Here is a 24,232-nt window from a genome sequence, read left to right on the forward strand (position 1 = left end):
CAATAAAAATGGGTCAATATCTTGACATATAATAGTGAAGCTTACAAATTTCAGAGATACAGAAAATCCTGAAAGCAACTCAGGACAAGAGGTCCTTAACTAACAAGGGTAGACACAAAGACTGGCAGCAGACCTGTCCACAGAGACCTGGAAGGCAAGAAAGTACCAGCATGATATATTCAAAGTGCTAAATGAGAAAAATATGCAGCCGAGAATACTTTATTCAGCAAGGCTATCATTCAGAATAGGAGAGAGATTTTCCAGGACAAATAGAAACTAAACAAATTTTTGATCACTAAACCAGCCCTGCAAGAAATATTAAAGGGGGTCCTTTGAGCAAAAAATAGAGCATAAAAGTAACAAAGACTAAAAAAAGGAACAGAGACAATCTACAGAAACAGCAACTCTACAGGTAATACAATGGCACAAAATTCATATCTTTCAATAATCACTCTGAATGTAAATGGACTAAATGCCCTAATCAAACTGCATAGTGTATCAGATTAGATAGAAAAACAAGACCCATCCATAGGTTGTCTCCAAAAGACTCATTTTAGACCCAAAGACACCTCCAGGTTGAAAGTGAGGGTGTGGAAAACTATTTATTATGCTAATGGACACCAAAAGAAAAATGGAGTAGTAATCCTTATATCAGACAAACTAGATTTTAAACCAATGACTGTAATAAGAGATGAAGAAGGACAGTGTATCATAATAAAAGGGTCTAGCCAATAAAAAGATCTAACAATTATAAATATTTATGCCCCTAACTTGAAATCAGCCAATTATATAAACCAATTAATAACCAAATTAAAGAAACACATTGATAATAATACAAAAATAGTAGGAGACTGTAACATCTCACTCACAGCAATAGATCATCTAAGCAGAAGATCAACAAGGAAATAAAGGCTTTGAATCACGCACTGGACCAGACGAACTTCACAGATATATTCAGAGCATTTCATCCTAAAGCAAAAGAATGCACATTCTTCTCAAGTGCCCATGGAACATTCTCCAGAGTAGGCCACATACTGGGTTACAAATCAGGTATCAACAGGGAACAAAAGCTTGGGATTATTCCCTGCATATTTTCTGACCACAATGCTTTAAAACATGAACTCAATCACAAGAAAAAAAAATGGAAGGAACACAAATACATGGTGGTTAAGGGCATCCTACTGAAGAATAAATGGGTCAACCAGGAAATTAAAGAAAAATTACAAGAATTCATTGAAACAAATGAAAATGAAAACACAACTCAGAGCCTTTGAGATGCAGCAAAGGTGGTCCTAAGAGGGAAGTATATAGCAATACAGGCCCTTCTCAATAAACAAGAAAAGTCTCAAATACACAACCTAAGCTTGCAACTAAAGGAGCTGGAAAAAGAATAGCAAATAAAGCCTAAATCCAGCAGGAGAAGAGAAATAATAACGATTAGAGCAGAAATCAATGAAATAGAAATCAAAAGAACAGTAGAACAGATCAACAAAACTAGGAGCTTGTTCTTCAAAAGAATTAATAAGATTGATAAACCCCTAGCCAGACTTATCAAAAAGAAAAGAGAAAGGACCCAAATAAATAAAATCATAAATGAAAGAGAAGAGATCACAACCAACACTGAAGAAATATGAACAATTATAAGAGCATATTATAAACAACTACATGTCAACAAGTTAGGCAATCTGCAGGAAATGGATGCACTCCTAGAAACAAACTACCAAAAACTGAAACAGGAAGAATTAGAAAACTTGAACAGGCCCATAACCAGCAAAGAAATTGATTCAGTAATCAAAAATCTCACAACAAACAAGAGTCCAAGATTAGATGGTTTCCCAGCAGAATTCTACCAAACATTTAAAGAAGAATTAATACTTATGCTTCTGAAGCTTTTTTCAAAAAATGGAAGAAAAACTTCCAAAATCATTCTAAGAAGCCAGCATTAACTTGATTCCACCAAAAAGGAGAATTACAGACCAATGTACCTGATGACTATGGGTGCAAAAATTCTCACGAAGATACTAGTCAATAGGATTCAATGGTACATTAAAGGGATTATTCACCAGGGCCAAGTGGCATTTATTCCTGGGCTGCAAGGGTAGTTCGACATCTACAAATCAATGTGATGCACCATATTAATAAAAGATAGGACCAGAACTGTATGATTCTCTCAATTGATGCAGAAAAGCAATTGACAAAATACAGGATCCCTTCTTGATTAAAACTCTCTGCAGTGTAGGGATAGAGAGATCATACCTCAATATCATAAAAGACATGTATGAAAACCCAAAGCAAATATCATCCTCAACAGGGAAAAACTGAGAGCTTTTCCTCTAAGATCAGGAACATGACAGGGATGTTCACTCTCATGACTGTTGGTCAGCATAGTATTGGAAGTCCTAGCCTCAGCAATCCAACAACAAAAGGAAATAAAAGCCATCCAAATCTGCCAAAAATAAGTCAAACTTTCGCTCTGCACAGATGACATAAAACTCTATGTGGAAAACCCAAAGGACTTCACCCAAAAATTGCTAGAACTCATACAGGAATTCAGGAATGTTGCATGATCTAAAACCAATGCACAGAAGTCAGTTGCATTTCTATACACTAACAGTGCAACAGAAGAAAGAGAAATCAAGGAATTGATCCCATTTACAATTGCACCAAATATCATAAAATACCCAGGTATAAACCTAACCAAAGAGGTAAATGATCTGTAGTCTGAAAATTATAGAACATTTATGAAATAAATTAAGGAAGACACAAAGAAATGGAAAAACATTCCATGCTCATGGATGGAAAGAATAAATATTGTTAAAATGTCTATGCTGCCCCAAAGAATCTGCACTTTCAATGCAATCCTTATCAAAATACCATCAACATTTTTCACAGAGCTGGAATAAATAATCCTAAAATTTGTGTGGAACCAGAAAAAACTCTGAATAGCCAAAGGAATGTTGAAAAAGAAAACCAAAACTGGTGGAATCATAATTCTGTACTTCAAGCTATATTACAAAGCTGTAATCATCAAGACAGTTTGGTACTGGCACAAAAACAGATACATAGATTATTGGAACAGAATAGAGACCCCAGAAATATACCCTCAGCTCAATGGTCAACTCATCTTCGACGGAGTATGAATGAGTACCCAATGGAAAAAAGACAGTCTCTTCAACAAATGGCGTTGGGAAAATTGGGCAGCCACATGTAGAAGAATGAAACTGGGCCATTTTCTTACACCATACACAAAAATAAACTCAAAATGGATGAAAGACATAAATGTGAGATAGGAATCCTACAAAATCCTAGAGGTGAACGCAAGCAGCAACCTCTGTGACCTCAGCCACAGTAACTTCTTGCTGGACACATCTTCAAAGGCAAGGAAAACAAAAGCAAAAGTCTTGGGACTTCATCAAGATAAAAGCTTTTGCACAGCAAAGGAAACAGTCAACCAAACCAGAAGACAACCTACAGAATGGGAGAAGATATTTACCAGTGTCTCATCAGATAAAGGGCTAGTATCCAAAATCTATAAAGAACTTATGAAACTCAACACCCAAAAACCAAATAATCCATTCAAGAAAAGGGCAGAAGACATGAACAGACATTTCTCCAAAGAACTCATAAAATGGCCAACAGATGTATGAATAAATGCTCAACTCAGAATCAGGGAAATAAAAATCAAAAACCACAATGAGATACCACCTTACACCAGTCAGAATAACTAAAATTAACAAGTCAGGAAATAGCAGATGTTGGTGAGGATGTGGAGAAAAGGGAACACTTTTTCACTGTTGGTGAGAATGCAAACTGGTACAGGTGCTCTGGAAAACAGTATGGAAGTTTCTCAAAAAGTTAAAAATAGAAGGGGGAGGGGAAAAGATGGAGGAGGAGTAGAGGACCCTTTTTTCAGTTGGTACCCTGAATGGAGCTGGATATCTACCAAACCATACAGAACACCCACAAAATCAGCCTGAGATGTAGGAAGATACATCTGGATCTCTACAGACGAACATCTCCAGCACTGAGTATTGAGGTACAAAGCAGGGAGCCTTGAATCCACGCACAGTTTTCAGAAGATAAACAGAAGGGGGAGGGAGCCATCACGCTGGGGCCCCGGGAAGCAGTAGCCTCCTGGACTGGGTTGTGGGCCAGACTCCTGGACTGGCACCCGCTAGAAAGCAGACTGAGACCGTGAGCCGGGGAACGTGCCCACGAACAGACAGAAAACTGGAGCTCTGGAGTGCACACTTGAACTAGACTGAAAGTGGGAGCTCGGGAGCGCACACCCAACCAGACGGAAAGCCAGCGCTCCAGAGCACACGCGAACCACACTGAAACAGGGAGGTCAGGAGTGCGTGAGGGAACTGGGGGCGGCTGGCGGTGTTAGAAGCACAAAGGAAAGAGACATGCCAGCCCTGGAAGTGAGGGCTGGGAGAGTGGTTGTGGGGCACACATCCTGGGATGCTGTGGGGTTTTTAGTGGCACCAACAGAACCAGAGTTAAAGTGGCCAGGAGACCTCAGTGGAGAGCAGACTGCGATCTCTCTGTTCTGAAACAGAGGCTAGGATACAGCCACTGATGCTCTGACTCTCAGAAGAATCACAGAAAACCCCAGGGAAAGCTGCCAGAGAACAAAAGCCTGGAAATACTGGTTCACATTGTGCCTATTCCCATCCCCCCTCGCAGGGGAAGGAGCAACTCTACCCAAAGAGGGTTACCTATGTATCAGTGTGGCAGCCCCATCCCCCAGAAGGCAGGCTGAAAAATCAAGAAGCCCACATCCCTAAGATCACTATAAAACAAGTGCACACTGCCTGGGTCCTGGTCAATAATTTGGGCTCTGGGCATCCCTGCAACCTCTCCTCATCACAATGATGATGAGGAGGAACCCTCAGCAAAAAAAAAGGACACAGAGACTATGGCCTCTACCACAGAACTGATGGATATGGATATAACCAAATTGTCAGAAATGGAGTTCAGAGTAACAACAGTCAAGAAGATGTATAGGCTTGAAAAAATATTAACAGAAATATTAATGAGAATATAGAATCTCTAAGGGAGAAATGAGAGCAAATCTGGCAGAAATTAAAAATGTTATCAATCAAATGCAATCTAAACTACATGCGCTGATGGCCAAGGTAAATGAGGCAGAAGAACGAATTAGTGAATTGGAAGATGGGATGGTAGAAGAGAAAGTAAAAACAGAAACTTGGCTCAAAGAAATCCAATTTTAAGAATGTAGATTATGGGAGGGGCGCCTGGGTGGCACAGCGGTTAAGCGTCTGCCTTCGGCTCAGGGCGTGATCCCGGTGTTATGGGATTGAGCCCCACATCAGGCTCCTCTGCTATGAGCCTGCTTCTTCCTCTCCCACTCCCCCTGCTTGTGTTCCCTCTCTTGCTGGCTGTCTCTATCTCTGTCGAATAAATAAAATCTTTAAAAAAAAAAGAATATAGATTATGGGAGACTACTGACTCAATGAAATGTTCCAATGTCAGAATCATTGGCATCCCCAAGGGGGTGGAGAAAGAGAGAGGTCTAGAGATCTTTGAACAAATCGTAGCTGAGAACTTCCCTAATCTGGCAAAGGAAACAAGCATTCGTGTCCAAGAGGCAGAGAGGACCCCTCCCAAGATCAATGAGAACAGACCTACACCACGTCACGTCATAGTGCAATTTTCAAATATTAGATCCAAGGTTACAGTCTTGAAAGTGGCCAGGAGGAAGAAAATCCTTACATACAGAAGGAAGAATATCAGAATAACATCAGACCTGTCTACAGGGACCTGGAAGGCCAGGAAGGGTTGGCAAGGTAATTTAAAAACTCTAACTGAGAAGAACATGCAGCCAAGGAGCCTTTATCCAGCAAGTCTGTCATTCAGAATTGATGGAGAGATAAGGACCTTCCAAGATCGGCAGAAACTGAAAGAATTCGTAACCACCAAACCAGCCCTACAGGAGATATTAAGAGGGGGTTCTATAAAAGTAAAGAGTACTCAAGAGTGATACAGAACAGAAATTTACAATCTGTAGAAACAAAGATTTCACAGGAAACATGACATCATTAAAATCATATCTCTCAGTAATCACTCTCAATGTGAATGGCCTAAATGCTCCCTTAAAGTGCCACAGGGTTGCAGATTGGATAAAAAGACATGACCCATCAATTTGCTGTCTACAAGAGACTCATCTTGAACCTAAAGATACGTCCAGGCTGAAAGTGAAGGGATGGAAAACCATTTTTCATGCCAATGGTCCTCAAAAGAAAGCTGGGGTAGCAATTCTTATATCAGACAGATTAGATTTTAATCTAAAGACTGTAGTTAGAGATATAGAAGGGCATTATATTATTCTTAAAGGATGTATCCAACAAGTGGATATGACAATTATAAATATCTATGCCCCCAACAGGGCAGCAGTTAGATACACAAGCCAACTCTTAACCAGAATAAAGAGACATATAGATAATAATACGTTAATAGTAGGGGACCTCAACACTCCACTCTCAGCAATAGACAGATCAACTAAGCAGAAAATCAACAAAGCAACAAGAGCTTTGAATGACATACTAGACCAGATGGACCTCATGCATATATACAGAACACTACACCCCAGAACAACAGAATACTCGTTTTTTAATGCACATGGAACTTTCTCCAAAATAGACCATTTACTGGGTCACAAAACAGGTCTCCACCGATACCAAAAGACTGAAATTATTCCCTGCATATTCTCAGACCACAATGCTTTGAAACTGAAACTCAATCACAAGGAAAAATTTGGAAGAAACTCAAACACTTGGAATCTAAGAACCATCCTGCTCAAGAATGATTGGGTAAACCAGGTAATTAAGGAGATTAATCAATTTTTGGAGACCAACAAAAATGAAAACACATTGGTCCAAAATCTATGGGACACTGCAAAGGTCGTCCTAAGGTGGAAATACATAACCATCCAAGCCTGCCTCAAAAGAATAGAAAAATCTAAAATGCAGTTTTTATATTCTCACTTCAAGAAGCTGGAGCTGGAACAGAAAAACAGGCATAACCCAAGCACGAGAAGGCAGGTGATCAAGATTAGAGCAGAGATCAATGAATTAGAAACCAGGAGCATAGTAGAGCAGATCAACAAAGCTAGAACCTGGTTCTTTGAAAGAATAAATAAGATCTATAAGCCACTGGCCAGACTTATTCAAAAGAATAGAGAAAGGATCTAAATTAATAAAATTATGAATGAAAGAGGAGAGATCATTGCACACACCAATGAAATAGGAAGGGTCATTAGAAGCTTTTATCAACAGCTTTATGGCAATAAATTAAACAACCTGGAAGAAATGGATGCCTTCCTGGAAACCTATAAACTACCAAGACAGAAACACGAAGAAATTGATTATTTAAACAAACCAATTAAGTATGAAGAGATTGAAGGAGTGATTAAAAACCTGTCCAAAAACAAGGGTCCAGGGCCTGACAGATTCCCCAGGGAATTCTACCAAACATTCAGAGGAGAAATAATACCTATTCTTCTGAAGCTGCTTCAAAAAATAGAAAGAAAACTACCAAACTCATTCTATGAGGCCAGTATTACCTTGATCCCCAAGACAGGCAAAGACCCCATCAAAAAGGAGAATTATAGACTGATTTCCCTGATGAATATGGATGCCAAAATTCTCAACAAGATCCTAGCTAATAGGATCCAAAAGTACTTAAAAGGATTATCCATCAAGACCAAGTGGGATTCATCCCTGGGATGCAAGAGTGGTTCAATATTCACAAATCGATCTGTGTGATAGATTATATCAACAAGAAAAGAATCAAGAACCATATGATCCTCTCAATTGATGCAGAAAAACCATTTGACAAAATACAGCATCCTTTCCTGAAAAAAAACCCTTCAGAGTGTAAGGATAGAGGGTACATTCCTCAATTTCATAAAAACCACCTATGAAAAGCCTACAGCGAATATCATTCTCAGTGGGGAAAAGCTGAAAGCCTTTCCCTTAAGATCAGGAACACGACAAGGATGCCAACTCTCGCCATTATTACTCAGCATAGTACTAGAGGTCCTTGCAACAGCAATCAGACAACAAAAAGGGATAAAAGGTATCCAAATTGTCAAAGAAGAAGTCAAACTGTCTCTCTTCGCAGATGACATGATACTCTATGTGGAAAACCCAAAAGACTCCACCCCCAAACTACTAGAACTTGTAGAGTGATTCATTAATGTGGCGTGATACAAAATCAATGCTCAGAAATCAGTAGCATTTCTATACACAAACAGCGAGACTGAAGAAAGAAATTAGGGAATCCATTCCATTTACTATAGCACCAAAAATCATATGTTATCTTGGAATTAACTTAACCAGACATGTAAAGGATCTATATTCTAGAAACCACAAATCACTCTTGAAAGACATTGAAGAAGACACAAAACGATGGAAAAACTTTCCATCCTCATGGATTGGAAGAATAAACATAGTTAAAATGTCTATGCTACCCAGAACAATCTACACTTTCAATGCCATCTCGATCAGAATACCAATGACATTTTTCAAAGAACTGGAACAAGCAGCCCTTAAATTTGTGTGAAACCAGAAAAGGCCCCGAATCACCAAGGAATTGTTGAAAAGGAAAAACAAAGTTGGGGGCATCACATTGCCAGATTTCAAGCTATACTACAAAGCTGTGATCACAAAGACAGCATGGTACTGGCACAAAAACAGACACATAGAGCAATGGTACAGAATAGAGAACCCAGAAATGGACCCTCGGCTCTTTGGGCAACTAATCTTTGATAAAGCAGGAAAAAACATCCAGTGGAAAAGACAGTCTCTTCAATAAATGGTGCTGGGATAATTGGACAGCTATATGCAAAAGAATGAATCTTGACCACTCTCTCACACCATACACAAAGATAAACTCCAAATGGATGAAAGACCTCAATGTGAGACAGGAATCCATCAAAATCATAGAGGAGAACATAGGCTGCAACCTCTTTGAACTTGTGGGACTTCATCAAGATAAAAAGCTTCTGCACAGCCAAGGAAACAGAAAAAAAAAAAACTAAGAGGCAGCCCACGGAATGGGAGAATATATTTGCAAATGACACTACAGATAAGAGACTGGCATCCAAGATCTACAAAGAAGTTCTCAAACACAATACACGAGAAACAAATAGTGAAATCAAAAAATGGACAGAAGATTTGAACAGACACTTTTCCAATGAATACATAAAATGGCTAACAGACGTATGAAAAAATGTTAAAAATCATTAGCCATCAGGGAAATTCAAATCAAAACCACATTGAGATACCACCTTACACCAGTTAGAATGGCAAAAATGACAAGGTAAGAAACAACAAATGTTGAAGAGGATGTGGAGAAAGGGGATCCTTGTTACACTCTTGGTGGGAATTCAAATTGGTACAGCCACTTTGGAAAACAGTGTGGAGGACCCTCAAAAAGTTAAAAATAGAGATTCCCTATGACGGTGCAATTGCATTACTGGGTATTTAACCCAAAGATACAGACATAGTGAAGAGAAGGGTCATATGCACCCCAATGTTCATCGCAGCATTGTCCACAATAGCTAAATTGTGGAAGGAGGCGAGATGCCCTTCAACAGATGACTGGATTAAGAAGATGTGGTCCATATATACAATGGAATATTGCTCAACCATCAGAAAGCACAATTACCCAACATTTGCAGCAAGATGGACGGGACTGGAGGAGATTGTGCTAAGTGAAATAAGTCAAGCAGAGAAAGACAATTATCATTTGGTTTCACTCATTTATGAAACATAAGAAATAGCAGGAAGATAGGTAGGAGAAGCAATGGAAGAATTAAGGGGGGTAAACAGAAGGGGGAATGAACCCTGAGAGACTATGGACTCTGGGAAACAAACTGAGGGCTTCAGAGGCGAGAGGAGTGGGGGGCTGGGATGGGCTGGTGATGTGTATTAAGGAGGGCACATATTGCGTGGTGCACTTGGTGTTATACACAAATAATGAATCATGGAACATTACATCAAAAACGAAGGATATACGGTATGATGATTAACATAACATAATAAAAAAATTATTTAAAAAAGTTAAAAATAGAACTACCCTACAATCCAGCAATTTTACTTCTAGGTATTTATCCAAAGGATAACAACACAGTGAATCAAAGGGGCACCCACACCCCAATGTTTATAGCAGGAATGTCCACAATAGCAACAATATGGATAAAGCCCCGCTGTCTATCAACAGATGAATGGATAATGATGAAGTGGTATATATATACAATGGAATATTACTCACCCATCAGAAAAAGAAATCTTCCCATTCACAACCACATGGATGGAACTGGAAGGTATTATGCTAAGTTAAATAAGTCAGACAGAGAAGTACAATTATCTTATAATTTCACTCATATGTGGAATTTAAGGAAGAAAACAGATGAACATGGGGGAAGGAAGGGAAATATAAAATAATATGAAATCAAAGAGGGAGGCAAGCCATCAGAGACTCTTAAGTATAGGAAACAAACTGAGGATTGCTAGAATGGAGGTGGGCTTGGGGATCAGGTAACTGGGTCACAGGTATTAAGGAGGGCACTCGATGAATGAGTCCTTGTTGTTATATGTAACTGATGAACCACTAAACTCTACCTCTGAAACTAATAATACACTGTATGTTAATTAATTGTTTTAAAATAAATTAAAGTTAAAAAATACAGTAAATTAAAAATATATCTTATCATGTACAACTTTAAAACTACAATAATGTACCTTATTTACTTCCATGCACACAAAGCTAGTATTACCATATTTTAAAAATCTAAACACAGGTAAGTCTTCTAAGAACATTATATAATAAAATAATTCATAATGTTTCTTTATAGATTGATCAATCACCTCCAAAATACATATTCCTATACACAGTGATAGTTTTACTTAAAATAAATACTTCAGTAAATTAAGTACATGGACAGCTTTTGGATGAGCTGACATTTATATATTCAGCTAAGTAGGCAACAAGCCATAATGTCAAATGGGAAAAGTGTATTTACAAATAATTTTCAAAAACGAAGCTAACTTTGATAATTAAATACAGGGAATACACTGATTTGCTATGACAAATGAAATGTGATGTAGTAACACTTCACTCTAAAGAATGCATACCAGAACATATATAAATAGTGTATGAATCTTATTAAGGGTAGCTTACTACAATAACCCTGGCTAAATAGAAGTGTATATGTGAAGCTCTAAGTGTGGTATATCTTTTGCCACTTACTTTTGTTACCTTGAGGTTCATAACACATGTCTACCAAATTGAGCGTTCATTTTCAGTTGCTGCTGTTACCATGTATTTTGAGAAATGTGCACAGTATTCAAAACTTAAAAATACTCATGAATGAGATATGTTTTAGGAAAAAAATAAATATTTTCATGCAATTATTTATGGACGATTTCACTACATACATTTGAAGGCAAGATTTTTGTTTCCTGTAAAACAGATCATTATTCTTAAGAGAATGTTTTTTAGTTTTCTTAGTGAATTTGTTTTGTGTCCTCTTGCATTGCATTATTTTGCTGTATTCTTTCTTTTGTTTGTAAATGACATGCCAGTTAAAATGGAAACCATCTCACGTGTAGAAAAGAAGTCAGGATTTTAAAAACCAACACTAGTAAAATCCATTCTAAATGACACCATCTGATTCAAGTAAAAAAATGACTTAAACAATAGTAATAAAAAAACAAAACACATTTCATGAAGAATACAAAGAGTAATGTCTGCTAAGTGTTTTAGTGAACATGTCTCAGAATGCTGATGTATGTCTTATGAGGAATCTGAGGGGAAGATTTCATAGCAGAAGGTGTTAAAGTGGCTTGTATCGACTTAAGTGGGGGCCCAACTGGGCTGTGAAACTATGGCATGCCTATGGATTCAAGCTTTTTTAAAAAGAGGAACTCCCCACTGTTGTTCAGACATCCTTCCTCATTTCCTCTCCCCCAAAGCTTCTCATCCTCTACTGACTTAGTTCCCAGAATTTCAGAACTTTCTTTCCCCCTAAATAACTTGTCCATGTAACTGGTGTAAGTATTTTCCTTCTCAACTTGTGCATTGTTCCTTACCTCACAACAAAACTGATTTATGAGAAAACAGTCCTCCCCTCCACCCATAAACTGGCTATCTCAAAAACATTGATACAAGGCTTCTAATTGAGATAAATTTGCCTTTCCTCTTTCCTGTTTTTCTCAGCTTACTGACTTTGATATGAAACTTTTCAATTCTAGTTGGGACACTGAGTTATTCAAGTCATTTAATTTATCAACAACATCAGTAGGCTCATGTTGTGAATTAAGTTGAATAGTTCCTGCCATAAAAGAATCAAAGTCAAATCCCTATTTCTTTTCCCCTTTCTTTTCTAGGCAGTTACTATGATGCATCCTCTACAGCTATCTTGGCTTTAACCAATCCATTCCTTTCACATTTTGACTTGCTTTTCCTATCAGATTTTTCTTTGCTTTGTTATTTCCAATTGGAAAGATCTATAGTAAGTTTGGTTTCATGATAATGGTTAATTTCACTCTCTCTGAAAACCAAGTTATCTAAATATGATAATGACCTTGTTTTGTAGTTACAAGTATGGCTACACTCCAGATCACAATATTTGTTTTCATGATGATCTGGGTACTGCCAACAAGGCTCAGTAGAGTACATGGTATAAAAACAGAATCCTTAAAATACTTTTCATGATCTGCATCCAAATACTTTTGAGGATCTACTTGTACTTCTTCATCAGGGACATCAGACAGACCTCTTGGGTTAAGCTGAAATTCATCAATATCAAAGTTGTTATGTATAGGCCAATCATGCTCTGAAAATTGACAATCATGTTACCTTTTCCAGTTATAAATATGACCATGAGTTTCATCCATAAGCAAAATATCATCGACTTCATCTTCAATATGAAAATGATGACTTGAAATTGGCTCATCCATTGGAAAAGAATATATGCTCATGTAAGGATGTGAAGGTGCCTCTGCTGTCAACCGATCTAGGGGGCTAAATGTCAAAATTTGGTCCAGGAAATCCAGGGCTTCTTGACTAATTCCTGGAAGCAGCTGAGTTAAAGGTTTGTGTGGCTTTGTCATATCATTTCTAACATAAACTGGAATTACACTGAGAAGCTCCTGATGATCTATCTACCTCACGTACAACAGGAATAAATTCTAAAATCAGCTGCATCTGTTCATGTTCGCCTGCAAAGAGGGTTTTACCAGTCAGCATTTCAGCAAATATGGAGCCTGCAGCCCTATTAGGAGAAAGTAATAGATGTGGAGACCTGTACCTTTTGGTAACCAGTCCTTCAGAAAGATGACCACTATAGGAATAATGGAGATCCATGGTCCATTCAAGACCAAAATCATCTATCTTCAGTACCAAGTCTTTATTATTAATGATAAGTTTAGCTGGTTTGATATTTCTGTGCTGTACATTTGCAGAGGAATATATTTGAACCCACAAAACAGCTGATATATGAAAAGCCTGGCATGCTTTTCCAGTAAAGGTCCTTGCTCTAGCACATTAGCCAAATCTGTCTCAACATACCCCTGAACAATGTAAACACTATTCAATTCAGTAAGAGAACCTGCATCATCTGTTAACTGGCTTCCACTAGGACCAAGAATTTCAAACACAAAACGTTATTATGGTTAAGTCTTCTAATAATTCTGATTTCACATAGAGCATGTTTGGCACTCTGGGGATCAGCAGGACAATTTTCTTGATGGTTACTCCTTTGTCAAAGTAATTGTCAGCAGCAGAAAAAAAGCAAGCCATTCCCTCCACAACCCAATGGCTTTAAGTCTATATAACTAGAGTCCAGATCAAAACCATGAATTTTCATGAGACTTTAAAATTTATCTGCCATTTTGAAAACTTTACTATTGTCTTTTCCTTTTGAATTGAGTGTGTAAACAAGGAATAAAACTGACATAAAAAGGAAAGATCTTCCAAAAAAGGAAAAAAAATAATTTTGCTTCCACAGCATGATGATTTCTTGATGTTCATTGTATATACCACCAGGTCCATTGAGTTCCCCTTAGACTTAAAGCTCAAAAAGCTCTACTCATATTGAGATTTAAAATATTGTGGTACTCATAGATCAAGAAAGGGGCAACAACTCTGCAGACATGTAAAGAAAACACTCAAGAAATTCAAACAGAACAAAATGGCATGTTGTGCATTCAGACTTACTGTGCTAAATGATTTAACTTTCAACAAAAATGTGAACAAATATGCACATAACAGTCTTCTATGAACATTCTCCTCACAGTGCAGATACATTTAATGTTGAACTGGTCCTGAGCATCATCATTATAAGGTTCTGGTAAGCACTATTTCTGTTTTGCATCTTTTCTTCCTTTGTTATATATTTCAACAGGAAGCCCTGGTGGTTGTTGGTTAACACAAGATGACTTCTGTTAACGATCAGGTGGCTCCAGCTCAACACAATTACAACAATCACAATCAAAGCTACTGTCCATCTTACTCTGATACAACAAGACTTCTCCAGCTCATTGAGGGAGTGCAGGGCTTGCAGACAGCCCACAGGTCTCTGGCTGTTCTGGCTTCAGCAGTCTTTCTAAGGATCACTTTGCCAATCACCACTATGTAACCCCAACCTAAGAGAGAGAGCCCATAATATTGTCTTAAAATTATTTGTATTTTTTGAGGTTTTGGTCACACTTCTTGCCTTCTTTATATGGCCTCTTCTCTCCCTTTACTTGTGGAGTTCGTTATGTTAGTCTTCAGGTCAATTCCTGGGGTATCTAGGATGATTTGACAGTTATCTAGTTGTGTTGGTAGGAAAGGTGAGCCTAGGGTCCTCCTCCTCTACCACCATCTTCTTGCTCTCAATATTTATGTTTGATCAAGGAATTGGCCTATTTATGTCAGAGCAGAATTTCATTCATATTGTGCATATGTGCTTTCAATGTAGTTGCAATTCTCAAAGTCTTTGCAGTGATTTTGAGATCTCAACTTGGTATGCATTACCTGGGACATTCTGTTGCTTAGCAGTGGTTTAGTTTAGATCTCAAAGTCTTTGGTTTGCAGATGAAGATCAGATCTCCATGCATGCACAGTTCAGAATTAATACCAGGGTTTCATAAGCAACTTTATAGGCTCACTGTCTTGATTTCATCTCTCTTCCTAATCTCTCCTGTGATTTCCAGTTTTGGGGTCTCTTCTCTTTGGTCATTTATACGGATACTTGAAACTTAGTCATTCCACTATATTAGGTATTTCCATTCCCATGCCTGTGTTTAAGTTCAAGAGGTTGGAAGTCTGTAAAGAATATCAGTGGAATTGGCCTTACTTTCTTAAAACTAGGCCTTTTTTGATTAGCAAATTTTTGTGCCTTTGTTTCCATACTACAGCTTGTGTGAGAGCTAGGATGTGAGGGATGGAGAAAGGAAAATAAACAAAACACAAAAGTGAAAAATCAAATGTTTCTATAATCTTTTAACAGTAAGAGTTCCCTTTCTTGCTCCTTGATCTAGAATTAGAGGGTTTCTCCTATTCTGCTCTCTGATGTACCAATGCCCGTTTATATGTTTCAGGTTATGTTGAGTTCTACTGGGGAAATACTGGAGGGAAAATTATTCAAAATCACTATTGGATCAGTAGTGGTTTGAATTGTGATTTTCTTCCTCTATCATCCTGCTGACATACTTTTCAAAATTCTCAAATATTTACGTCATGCACTTTGTCCAGGGATCATTGTGCTGTGTGTGAGAGAAAGTATGCACATATTTACCGTGTTTTACATAGAACCACCATCAGTTTTGTTACAGTAAGTATTTTGGTCTTTCCCTGTATTCTTAGGTACACCATTTCTATGCCACTAATCACATAGGTAAATCATAATATAAGATTTAAGTAGTTCTTGGTATCCTTGTAACAAAGGCCCTGAATTTTGATGAACTTTGATTAGGATTACTCATCAATATACTGATTTCTTGTAGTAGTCCTAAGGGATAAAGGAAAAACATACTAAGATATTACTATGAAGCAAAAGTAAATTCACAGCCATATGCTTTACAGTTTAAGCTTTTAAAATTTATTTCATTTGCTTCTAATAATGTTTGCAAACTCTTAAAAGTTCATAGTGCAAATGTTAATTTTAATGCATATTTTTATTTAACTAGACACCATTATTACTGCATTAAAGTAAAGCACACGATACATTATTACTGTATTACTTCCATTACAGGTCTTTTCTACATTAAAGACCTGTAATGTGACTTTAATATTGTTATTAGATCTTAATGTCATATAATAATACTCTGAAGATGAAATAGTTCTCATTTACTTTTCAGTGTAATGAATAGTAATGTGTCAAAGGATAGCAGACAATTTTGTCTTCTATTTAGATTGGCAAAATAGAAAATACAGGAATACAGGGCAAAATCTAGTCGTCTGTGAATGAATGCCATTGGAAGTTATGATACAGACCTCTCTTCTCAATTAAAAAAATCCTGACTCCCTCCACCCAAAAATAAGAGCAGATATTAATTGTCCAGCTTCCATGATTTCTGGCCAGAAGTCTTCATAATAGATTAGTTATTAAAAAAAAGCCTTATCGATTTATTTGAGAGAGAGAGAGACAGAGAGAGAGCATGATTGGGAGGAGCAGAGAGGGAGAGAGAGAGAATCTCAAGCAGACTCCACGCTGAGTGCAGAGACTGACACAGGGCTCAATCTCATGACCCTGAGATCATGACCTGAACCGAATTGAGAGTCAGACGCTAATTTAAAAGATTTTTATTTATTTATTTGACAGAGAGAGAGACAGCCAGTGAGAGAAGGAACACAAGCAAGGGGAGTGGGAGAGGAAGAAGCAGGCTCCCAGAGGAGCAGGGAGCCCAATGCAGGGCTCAATCCCAGGACCATGGGATCATGCCCTGAGCCAAAGGCAGACGCTTAACAACTGAGCCAGCCAGGCTCCCCAAGAGTCAGATGCTTAATTGGCTGCACCAGCCAGGCACCTCTAGACTTGTTATTTTTACTGCAATATACAATAGAGTTTCCTTTTATTATTGAAGATTATCATATTATGTTTTTTCAAATGGGAAAGATAGTTTATTTCCTTGAGACAGTGTGCTGTTGTTACTGACGTTGTTCTTGTTTTTCAAGCTCAAGGACAGAATTTTTTTGTCTTTTATTTTAAAGATTTTACTTATTTATTTGAGAGAAAGAGAGAGAGCACGAGTGGGGTGAGGGGCAGAGGGAGAAGCAGACTCCCCACCAAGCAGGGAGCCCAATGTGGGACTTGATCTCGAGACTCCAGGATCATGACCTAAGCTGAAGACAGATGCTTAACCAACTGAGCCACCCAGGTGCCCCTGTTTTATGTCTTTTGAACAAGCATTCAATATAGAGGACAAATTGGAGCAAGGTAAATGTTAACATCTAGAGACCCAATGCTTATTTCAAAATGAATGGGTGGAGTAAAATGTGCTCTGGTTCTTTTGTATCAATACAATTATAGAACTCTGTCTTAGTGTTACAAACATCCCTGGTCCTCATTTGTCTTGCTTTGTTTTTCCATTTTCTTCCTCTTCTTTATTCCATAACCTCTTCATGCATTAAGTGTTTCTTTTGTTCAGTAACACTTTTAGTAATGACATTAAAGGGAACTTAGTGAGAATGTTTATATATGTATACATATAGTATTATATATACACAGTTAAAATATATACACAGCTAATAAAATTATATATATATGCTATATATATTATATATATTGTATTATTATATATAACTATGTAGTATGTATATATAATTGTGTGTATACATAAAATATATAGGTATGTGTATATGTCCATATATATGTCTATATATAATTGTATATATAGTATATATTTGTGTATTTTAAAAATTTATTTATACTGACTTTATTTATTTTCTTATTTTATTTTATTTTTCTTAACTTTTATTTATATATTTTTTATTATGTTCAGTTAGCCACTGTATAGTACATCATTAGTTCTTGATGTAGTGTTCAATGATTCATTAGTTATGTATAACACCCAGTGTTCATCACAACACTCCTTAATATCCATCATCCATTTAGCCCATCCTCCCACCCACCTCTCCTCCAGCAACCCTCAGTTTCTTCTCTATAATTAAGAATCTGTTTTATGATTTGCCTCTGTCTTTTTCCCCCCACTATGTTCACCTGTTTCTTAAATTCCACATATGAGTGAAATCATATGGTATTTTTCTTTCTTTGACTTATTTTGCTTAGCATAGTACTCTCTAGCTTGATCCATGTTGTAGCAAATGGCAAGATTTCACTTTTTATGACTGTGTAATATTCCATCAGATATATATACCACATCTTCTTTATTCATTCATCAGTTGATGGAAATCTGGGCTCTTTCCATAATTAGGCCATTGTCGATAATACTACAATGAACGTTGTATTGCATGCATCCCTTTGGATCAGTATTTTTGGATTCTTTGAGTAAATACCTCGTAGTGCAATTGCTGGGTCTTAGGGTATTTCTATTTTTAACCTTTTGAGGAACTCCATACTGTTTCCCAGAGTGGCTGCATCAGTTTACATTCCCACAAACAGTGTAAGAGAATTACCCTTTCTGAACATCCTTGCCAACATCTGTTGTTCCTGTGTTATTAATTTTAGCCATTCTGACATTTGTGAGGTGATATTTCATTGTAGTTTTGATTTGAAGTTGCCTGATGATGAGTAATGTTTAGCATTTTTTCATATGTCTATTAGCCAACTGTATGTCTTCTTTGAAAAATGCTTTTTCATGTCTTCTACCCATTTTTAAGTTGATTATTTGTTTTTTGGGTGTTGAGTTTGACAAGTTCTTTATAGATTTTGGATACTAACCCTTCGTCAGATTGGTCATTGGCAAATATCTTCTCCTGTTCCATAGGCTACCTTTTTGTTGATTGCTTCCTTTGCTGTGCAGAAGCTTCTTATCTTGATGAAGTCTCAATAGTTCATTTTTCCTTTTGTTTTCCTTGCCTCATGAGACGTACTATTAAAAAGTCACTATGGCCAATGTCAGAGTGTGAGGTGGTATCTCATTGTGGTTTTGATTTGTATTTCCCTGATGCCAAGTGATGTGGAGCATTTTTTTCATGTGTCTGTTTGCCATTTGTATGTCTTCTTTGGAGAAATGTCTGTTCATGTCTTTTGCCCATTTCTTGGCTGTGTGTGTGTGTGTGTGTGTGTGTGTGTGTGTGTGTGTGTGTGTGTTGGTCTTGAGTTTGTATAGATTTTGGGTACTAGCCCTTTATCTGATAAGACATTTGCAAATGTCTTCTCACATTCTGTCAGTTCTCTTTTGGTTTTGTTGATTGTTTCCTTTGCTGTGCAGAAGATTTTTATCTTGATGAAGATCCAATAGTTCATTTTTGCCTTTGTTTCTGTTGCCTTTGCAGAAGTGTCTAGCAAGAAGTTGCTGTGGCTGAGTTCACAGAGGTTGCTGCCTGTGTTCACCTCTAGGATTTTGAAGAATTCCTGTCTCACATTTAGGTCTTTCATCTATCTTGAGTCTATTTTTGTGTATGGTGTAAGAAAATGGTCCAGTTTCATTGTTCTGCATGTGGTTGTCCAATTTCACAAATGACATTTGTTGAAGAGACTGTCTTTTTTCTATCGGATATTCTTTCCTGCTTTTTCAAAGCTTAGTTGACCATAGAGTTGAGGGTCCATTTCTGGGTTCTCTATTCTGTTCCATTGATCTATTTGTCTGTTTTTTGTGCTGGTACCATACTGTTTTGATGATTACAGCTTTGTAATATAGCTTGAAGTCCAGCATTGTGGTTCCACCAGCTTTGGTTTTCTTTTTCAACATTCCTCTGGCTATTCAGGGTCTTTTTCTGGTTCCATACAAATTTTAGAATTGTTTGTTGTAGGTCTGCAAACAATGCTGGTCATATTTTCATAAGGATTGCATTAAATGTGTAAATTGCTTTGGTCAGTAGAGACATTTTAACAAAATGTGTTCTTCCAAACCATGAGCATAGAATGTTTCTCCATTTTATTGTGTCATCTTCAATTTCTTTCATAAGTGCTCTATAGTTTTCAGAGTACAGATATTTAACAATTTGTTTAGGTTTATTCCTAGGTATCTTACTTTTTTTTGGTGCAATTGTAAATGGGATCAACTCCTTGATTTCTCTTTCTCCTGCTTCATTATTGCTGTATAGAAATGCAACAGATTTTTTTTTTGTTGATTTTGTATCCTGAGATTTTATTGAATTTGTGTATCACTCCTAGGACTCTTTTTTGGTGGTGTCTTTCAGGTTTTCTACATATAGTATCATGTTGTCTATAAATAGTGAAAGTTTAACTTCTTCTAGCTGCTTTGGCTGCCTTTTATTTCTTTTAGTTGTCTGATTGCTGAAGCTAGGACTTAGAGTACTATGTTAAGTAACAGTGGTGAGAGTGGACATCCCTGTATTGTTCCTGACTGTAGAGCAAAAGCTCTAAGTTTTTCCCCATTGAGGATGATATTATCTGTGGGTTTTTCATATATGGCCAGTATGATATTGAGGTATGTTCCCTCTATCCCATTGTTGAGGGTTTTTATCAAGAACGGATGCTGTATTTTGCCAAATGCTTTTCCTGCACCTACTAAGAGGATCATATGGTTCTTATCCTTTCATTTATTAATGTGGTGTATCACATTGATTGATTTGTGAATATTAAACCACCCTCGCAGCACATGAATAAATCCCACTTGATTGGGGTGAATGATTCTTTTAATGTACTGTGGATTCAATTTGTTAGTATTTTGTAGAGAATTTTTGCATCCATGTTCATGAGGAATATTGGCCTGTAATTCTCTTTTTTAGTGGGGTCTGTCTGGTTTTGACATCAAAGTAATGCTGCCTTGTAGAATGAATTTGAAATTTTTCCTTCCATTTCTATTTTCCAAACAGTTTGAGAAGAGGTATTAACTCTCCTTTAAATGCTTGGTAGAATTTGGACACCTGGATGGCTCAGTCACTTGACCGTCTGACTCTTCCTTTCAGCTCAGGTCAGATCTTGGTGTTGGGGGTCTGTGCTCAGTGGGGAGTCAGCTTGGGATTTTCCCTCTCCCTCTTCCTCTGCCCTTCCCCCTAATCTCTCTGTCAAGTAAATGAATGACTGAATGAATAAACAAACAAACAAACAAACAAACAAATAAAATCTTTAAATGTTTGGCAGAATTCCCCTGGGAATCCATCTGGCCCTGGACTCTTGTTGGGAGAATTTGATTACTGAATTAATTTCTTTGCTGGTTATCAGTCTGTTCAAGTTTTCTACTTCTTCCTGTCCCATTCTTTAAAGATTTCATTTATTTATTTAACAAAGGGAGAGAAAGAAAGGAAGCACAAGCAGGGGGAGTGGCAGAGGGAGCAGGAGAAGCAGGCTCCCCCACTGATCAGGGAGCCCCGTGTTTGGCTTGATTCCAAGACCTTGAGATCATGACCTGAGCCAAAGGCAGATGCTTAACCAACTGAGCCACACATTCACCCCATTCTTGTTCCATTTTTGATAGTTTATATATTTTTTAGCAATTTATCTATTTCTTCCAAATAGCCCAATCTGTTGGCATATAATTTTTCATAATAATCTCTTATAATTGCTTGTACTTCTGTAGTGTTTATTGTGATTTCTCCCCTTTCATTCATGATTTTATTTATTTGGGTCCTATCTCTTTTCTTTTTGAAAATCTGGCTAGGTGTTTATCATTTTATTAATTCTTTCAAGAAACCACCACCTTGGTTTCATTGATACATTCTACTATTTGTTGCTTCTATATCATTTATTTCTGCTCTAATATCCATTATTTCTTCCTGCTGGCTTTAGGCTTCATTTGCTGTTCTTTTTCTAGCTCCTTTAGGTGTAAGGTTAGGTTGAGAATTCAATTTTTTTTTTGTTTCTTGAGATAGCCCTGTATTGCTATTTATTTCCCTCTTAAGACCACTTGCTGCATCCCAAAGATTTTGGACCATCTTGTTTTCATTTTCATTTGTTTCTATGTATTTTAAAAATTTTTCTTTAATTACCTGATTTACCCATTCATTCTTTAGTAGGATGTCCTTTTACCTCCAGGTACTTATGGTCTTTTCAAATTTTCTCTTATGGTTAACTTCAAATTTCACAGCGTTGTGGTAAAAAAATATGCCTGCTATGATATTAACCTTTTTGTATTTGTTTAGGCCTGATTTGTGATACAGTATGTAATCTATTTTGGAGAATGTTCCATGTTTACTCAAAAAGAATGTGTATTCTGTTGCTTTAGGATGAAATGTTCTGAACGTATTTGTTAATTCCATTTTGGTCCAGTGTGTCATTCAAAGCCATTGTTTCCTTGTTGATTTTCTGCTTAGATGATCTGTCTATTGCTGTAAGTTGGGTGTTAGAGTCCCCTAGTATTATTGTATTATTATTAATGAGTTTCTTTACATTTGATATTGTTTTATATATTTGGGTGCTCCCAAGTTGGGTGCATAAATTTTTATATTTGTTAAATCTTCTTGTTGGATAGACCCCATTATTATGATATAGCAGGCTTTTCATCTCTTACTACAGTTTTTGGTTTAAAATCTAGTTTGTCTGATATAAGTATTGGTACTGTGGCTCTCATTTGATGTCTATTTGTATGATAAATGGTTCTCCAGCCATTCACTTTCAATCTACAGGTGTCTTTAGGTCCAAATGGAGTCTCTCGTAGGCAGCATATAGATGGGTCTTGGTTTTTTGTTCATTCTGACATCCGGTGTCTTTTAATTTAGTCCATTTATATTCAGAGTAATTATTGATAGATATGAATTTAATACCATTTTATTACTTGTTTTGTCATTGTTTCTGGAGATTTTCTCTGTTTCTTTCTAGTCTTTGTTGCTTTTGGTCTTTTTTTCCCACTCAAAGAGTCCCCTTTAATATTTCTTGCAGGGCTGGTGTAGTGGTCACAAACTCCTTTAGCTTGAGTTTTTTCTGGGAAGCTCTTTATTTCTCCCTCTATTCTGAATGACCTCCTTGCTGGGTAAAGGATGCTTGACTGCAAATTTTTCCCATTCAAGAGGTCGAAATTACCATGCCACTGTCTTCTGGCCTGCCAAGTTTCTGTAGGTAGATCTGCTGCTAACCTTATTTGTCTTTTCTTGTAAGTTAGGGACTTCATCTGTCTTGTCGCTTTTAGGATTTTTTTAAATCTCTTTATTTTGCAAATTTAAATAAGATATGTCTTGGTGTTGGCCTGCTTTTGTTGATTTTGATGGGAGTTTTCTGTGTCTCCTGGATTTGGATATCTCTTTCTTTCCCCAGAGTAGGGATATTTTCAGATATAATTTCCTCAAATAAACCTTTTGGCCCATTTTCCCCTCTCTTCTTTTTGGACTCCTATGATATGAATGTTATTAAGCTTTATGGAGTCACTGAGTTCCCCATGTTTACATTCATGATCCAATATTTTTCTTTCCCTGTTTGTTTTAGTTTCTTTATTTTCCATAATTTTATCTTCTATATCACTTTTTCATTCCTCTGCTTCTTCCATCTTTTTGCATTACATCTAGTTGGTTTTGCGTCTTGGTTATAGCATTTTTATTTTAGACTGACTAGTTTTTAGCTCTCTTATCTCTGTGGTATGTGACTCTCTGGTGCCTTCTATGCTTTTCTCAAGCCCAGCTACTATCCTTATGATTTTTGCTTTAAATTCTGGATCAGGCATATTAATTATATCTGTTTTGATTAGATCCTTGGCTGTGACCTTTTCTTGTTCTTTCTTTTAGAATGATTTCCTCTGTCTTGTCATTATTTCTAGGTCTCTGTGTTCTCTTGTGTCTTAGGAAAGCCTGTTATATTTTCTGCTCCTGAGAGTAATGGCTTTATGAAGAGGTCATGTCATATGCTGTCTAGGGCCTGACACTTCATGAAGTGTCTTTGGTGTATTCTGTGTGCACTCTGCTGCTGTGTTCTGGCTTCTTTTTCCCTCAGGTCAGTCCTCTGTAAAATTTATTCTTGCCTACAGTAGGGAGTGTTTGGACCTTGTCCAAAGAGTGGCAAGTTTCAGCTAGGTGTGCTCTGGTCTGCTTGTAAAAAGAGATCTGATGCTATTTGCACTCAGGCGGAAGCTTTGCAGAATATTATGGTCACTAGATTTGATGCATGCAGGGATTTGTGCTGGTCTTCTGGGGTAGGGGT

The 24,232-nt window shown here is 37.1% G+C and overlaps 1 protein-coding gene and 1 pseudogene across 1 annotated transcript in view; one reads left to right on the plus strand and one right to left on the minus strand.

The window, feature by feature from the left end:
- The window catches only part of DACH2 (dachshund family transcription factor 2), an 807,630-nt gene that overhangs the window by 490,494 nt on the left and 292,904 nt on the right, over nucleotides 1-24,232 (plus strand). The window lies entirely within an intron of this gene.
- On the minus strand, nucleotides 11,793-13,924 carry LOC113242168 (mitogen-activated protein kinase 6-like; annotated as a pseudogene).

This window comes from Ursus arctos, chromosome X (assembly GCF_023065955.2).
Source record: "Ursus arctos isolate Adak ecotype North America chromosome X, UrsArc2.0, whole genome shotgun sequence".
Taxonomy (NCBI): domain Eukaryota; kingdom Metazoa; phylum Chordata; class Mammalia; order Carnivora; family Ursidae; genus Ursus; species Ursus arctos.